Consider the following 5,016-nt stretch of genomic DNA (forward strand, 5'->3'; position numbering starts at 1 on the left):
CAACCCAAGAACAAAATCCGTATTTTAAAATACGAGGGCAACGAGACAATTTCCTTATGAGATTACGAGATCAAACGATAAACCAATCCGTTATGGGTACGAGAAGAATCCGTAATGGTACGAGGACAACAAAATCCGTTATAGTACGGTTGCAACGAACATTATGGGGTACAGAGCAACGAGGACATCCGTTGAATGGGTACGAGCAACGAGGGGACAAATCCGTTATGGGTATTAGACAATACAGAAATCCGTTATGGGTACGAGGCACGAATCGTTATGGGGAACATAGCTCGCGTTATGGGTACGAGGGCAAACGATACATCCGTTTATGGGTATGAGGGCCAACGACAGTTAGGTAGACATGAATACCTTATGGGTTATGAAGCGACGAAGAACATTCCGTTATTAAGGTACCGAGGGCAACGAGGACACGTTTACAACGAACATCCGTTAATGGAACGGGGCACCGAGAACATCCGTTTATTAGGGTACGGGCAACGAAAGCGACACCGTTATGAGGCAACGAACCATCCGTGATGGGGTATTAAAATTAACATTCCGTTAATACATTACCATTACATTTAAGTCATTAGCAGACGCTTCTTATCCAGAGCGACTTACAAATTGGAAAGGTTCATACATATTCATCCTGGTCGCCTCGGGCGATCCGGGGGAATGGACCCCACAACCCTGCGTTGCAAATGCGCCACTGGCTCTACCCAACTTGGAAGCCACAAGGACCCACAGGTACGAGAACCATTATAGGTACGAAGGCAACGATACATCCCGTTATGGTACGAGGACCAACGAGACATCCTTATGGTAGCGAGGCAACGAATAACATCCGTTATGGTATACAATTAACATCCGTTAGGGGTACAAGGAGACTTCCATTAAACAGGTAACGAAGGCAACGGAGACGCCCCATTAACAGGTTACGAGGGCCAACGGAGAACACCCCATTATAGGGTTTACGAGGCCTAACGGAGACGGGCCAAGTTATAGTAGCGAGGACAACGACCGCCCATTTATAGGTACGAGGCACGGAGACGCCATTATAGGTAACGAGGCACGATAAACATTCCGTTTATGAGTTTGGTACGGAGACAACGAGGACATCCGTTCAATGGGTACAGAAGACAACGAGACAATCCGTTTTCATGGGTTACGAGGCAAAACGATTACATCCCGTTTATGGTACCGAGGCCGAAACGAAATCACGTTATGGGTACAGACAACGAGAAACCATCCGTTATGGTACGAGGGCAACGAGACAATTTTTCCGTTATGGGTACGAGGCAACATACATCCGTTATGGTACGGGGCAAACGAGACATCCGTTATGGGATAACAAATTACATCCGTTTATGTACGAGACTCCCATTACAGGTACGAAGGCAACGAGGACGCCCATTACAGGTACGGGGCAACGAGATCGCATTACAGGTACGGGGCAACGAAACGCCCATTACTAGTACGGCAACGAGGGAACGCCCATTATAGGTACGGGGGGCAACGAGACGCCCATTATTAGTTACGGCAACGGAACCATTATAGTACGGGCAACAGATGCCCATTATAAGTACGGGCAACGAGACGCCCATATAGGTACGGGGCAACAGCGCCCATTACAGGTACGGGGCAACGAGACGCCCATTATATGTACGAGGCAAAAAACGAGGGGACGCCCAATATTAGGTACGGCAACGAGACGCCATTATAGGTACGGGGCAAACGAGACGCCCCATTATAGGTACGGGGCAACGAGAAACGCCCATTAGAGTACGAGGGGCAAACAACATTGTCCATTATAGTACGGGCAACGAGGACGCCCATTATAGGTACGGGGCAAAACCAACAACATCCAGTAGTTGTATTCTTGACTGTGACAGTGGGAGGATTAGTAACCTCTATACCAGACAGACAGACAAAACAGACCAGACAGACAGACAAGACAGAACAGACAGACCAGGACACGACAGAGACAAGAGACAGGCAACAGACCAGAGACAGAAACCACCAGAGACAGGACAGACAGACCAGGACAAGGACAGACAGACAACAAGAACAGACAGAACAGACAGACAGACAGACAACAGACAGACAGACAAGACAATTTTTTTTTCTTCAATATTGAAAATATTGAAAAAATTGAATACAATTAAATATAATTGTGATGTTATACTGACTATAAACAAAGATCAAATTGTGGGATGTGTAATAATTTGAAACACAAAAATTCCTTTTTACACATGACTCTTTGAAAGGCAGTTTTGTGCTATTTTCTCGCTGGAAGGACGGTTGTTCACATACCATCAAACCCCTGTGTCCACATTAACTTTGCATGACGCGCATACTGTTAAGCAACTCAAAGGGATCGCTCATCACAAACGGTTGTTTAAATGACACCACTCAAATTACAACACTACACACACACACACCAGCCTCCACCCTGATCCATCATCTTCTGTGTTGCATTGTCTGTAAATCCAGAAAATGAATTAGTCACACACATGTTACATTGTACAAACAACACGCCCAGCTATAAATACACTGAACACACACAAAGACACACACACAACGTAGTCTACACTGGTGGTCCTGCACGGGGGGGGGGGGGCTAATGTTCTCCTCTTTTAAGTCTCTCGCGGGCGGGCGAGACAAAAGAGACATTTCTGCAAGTAAACAAGACGTCGTGTTTGGGCACCGTACCTGAGAAAGCATCCCCCCCCCCCCCCCTCCCCTAGCCACTACTGCACACCACAACACACACAACACACCACACACACAACAACACACACACCCCACACACCACACCAACACACCCACACACACACACACACACCACACACACACACACACACAACACCAACAACAACACAACAACACACAACACACAACCACACCACCAACACACCACACCACACCAAGAGCAAAAGCCAACTACGGTTCTTCAGAACATCCAGAAACACTAGATCAGCTTCACAACATAAGACCCGATCTAACAATAGCCATCCGCACCTGCTTTACACTGTGGTAGAGTTACAATGTTTTCATTTTAACTAAATATTTTGAATCTTTTTCGTTCATCATTTTTTTTTTTTTTTTTTTTGAAAAGGGGCAACATGAAGCAGATGTCAATGTGAACTGTCTGCCACATTTTGGGGAAGGATCTGAACCGCCATGTGTCATATTGTGACTCTGCTGTGGAGTTGCCTGTCTCCCTGTGCGTGTGTTTGGTGGGAAATATCTCCGACCTTTCCCCAGTGAGTCTAACCAGAGTCCAGAGTCCTCCTCCCCCTCCCTCCCAGGCCCTCTCCCTTTGGCCTGGCTCGCTAGGTCCTCCTCCCCCTCCCTCCAGCCCTCTCCCTTTGGCCTGGCTCCGAGGTCCTCCTCCCCCTCCCTCCCAGGCCCTCTCCCTTTGGCCTGGCTCGCTAGGTCCCCTTCCCCCCTCCCTCCCAGGCCCTCTCCCTTTGGCCTGGCTCGCTAGGTCCTCCTCCCCCTCCCTCCCAGGCCCTCTCCCTTTGGCCTGCTCGCTTAGGTCCTCCTCCCCCTCCCTCCCAGGCCCTCCCCCTTTGCCTGGCTCGCTAGGTCCTCCTCCCCCTCCCCTCCAGGCCCTCTCCCTTGGCCTGGCTCGCTAGGTCCTCCTCCCCCTCCCTCCCAGGCCCTCTCCCTTTGGCCTGCTCGCTAGGTCCTCCTCCCCCTCCCTCCCAGGCCCTCTCCCTTTGCCCGGCTCGCTAGGTCCTCCTCCCCCTCCCTCCCAGGCCCTCTCCCTTTGGCCTGGCTCGCTAGGTCCTCCTCCCCCTCCCTCCCAGGCCCTCTCCCTTTTGGCCGGGTGCTCGCGAGTCCTCCTCCCCTCCCTCCCAGGCCCTCTCCCTTTGGCCTGGCTCGCTAGGCTGTGTGGTGCCTGACCTGCCTGGTCTGGCTGCTTCGGTGCCCTGAGAAAGAGAGCGGAGAGAGAACAACAAGAGGTACGGAAGATCTTTTTTTTTTTAAAGAGGGAAGAGAAGAAGAGAACGGCTCATTCCCAGGCGCCGTGTCTTCTGTGTGCTTTTATTGGCCTCCTTAATGACGTTGTGTCTGGAGGGATTTTTTTTATCAGAGGCCAGAAAGCAAAATGAGCTAAAGACTCATATGAACAGCTTTATGGGTACAGATAGTGTTTTATCTTAAAATCAAGATGAAAATGTCACGGTTGTTCATTGCTCCGGCTTTTCCACTCCCATTCCCAGTTCTGGAACATGTGGAATTCCCAGGCCAGGCTGTAAATTGTCTTCTGGGCCRGACATCTTTTCCTGAATACCTTTTCACTTGGGAAAAGGGCAGGAATGTGAGTTTTTACCTATGTCCTTTTGAAAAAACACATAGGCTSCATCCCAAATGACACCCTKTTCCCTATTTAGTGCACTACTTTTACCAAGGGCCCATAGGGCTATAGAATGGGAATAGGTTGCCATAAAGGGCACAGCCCTTGTTTTCAGTCCTTGGATACAATACATAACTTCTGGCTTTAACTAACATGATTCCGGACACAATGAGAAGCAGTGTTGTGGGAACATTAAATATCCCGTTGACTTACTGTAAGTGGACAAACATTAGCTGGTGTCATTAATCAAATACATTGAGGTTTCATTCAGGTCTGAAGGTTTACTGTAAAATTAACACGATTCTCTTACTAATGATTTATGTTATGAGGACGTGTTAAATAAGCCAACAATATGCCACTTCCATTGGGTAACCTACGTACATTTCACTTGTGTTGATGAATGGAATTAATTGACAAACTAAGTTTGGGTGGTTTCAACTCCGTGACCTGGAGATCCAGGTTATTACAACCGCAACTTCTGGGGGGTAGCTAGCTAGCTTTAGCTTGGTACCTAGCTGGCACCAATACAACCACAACTTCTGGGGGGGTAGCTACTAACTAGCTTTAGCTTGGTACCTAGCTGGCACCATACAACCAGCAGTTATACAACCACAACTTCTGGGGGTAGCTAGCTAGCTTTAGCTTGG

General features: G+C 48.7%; 1 protein-coding gene across 1 annotated transcript in view; it reads right to left on the reverse strand.

The window, feature by feature from the left end:
* Window positions 1-5,016, reverse strand: part of LOC112071627 (fibrillin-2-like) — a 22,752-nt gene that overhangs the window by 8,539 nt on the left and 9,197 nt on the right. The window lies entirely within an intron of this gene.

The sequence above is a fragment of the Salvelinus sp. IW2-2015 genome, unplaced genomic scaffold (assembly GCF_002910315.2).
Source record: "Salvelinus sp. IW2-2015 unplaced genomic scaffold, ASM291031v2 Un_scaffold1668, whole genome shotgun sequence".
Lineage (NCBI taxonomy): Eukaryota > Metazoa > Chordata > Actinopteri > Salmoniformes > Salmonidae > Salvelinus > Salvelinus sp. IW2-2015.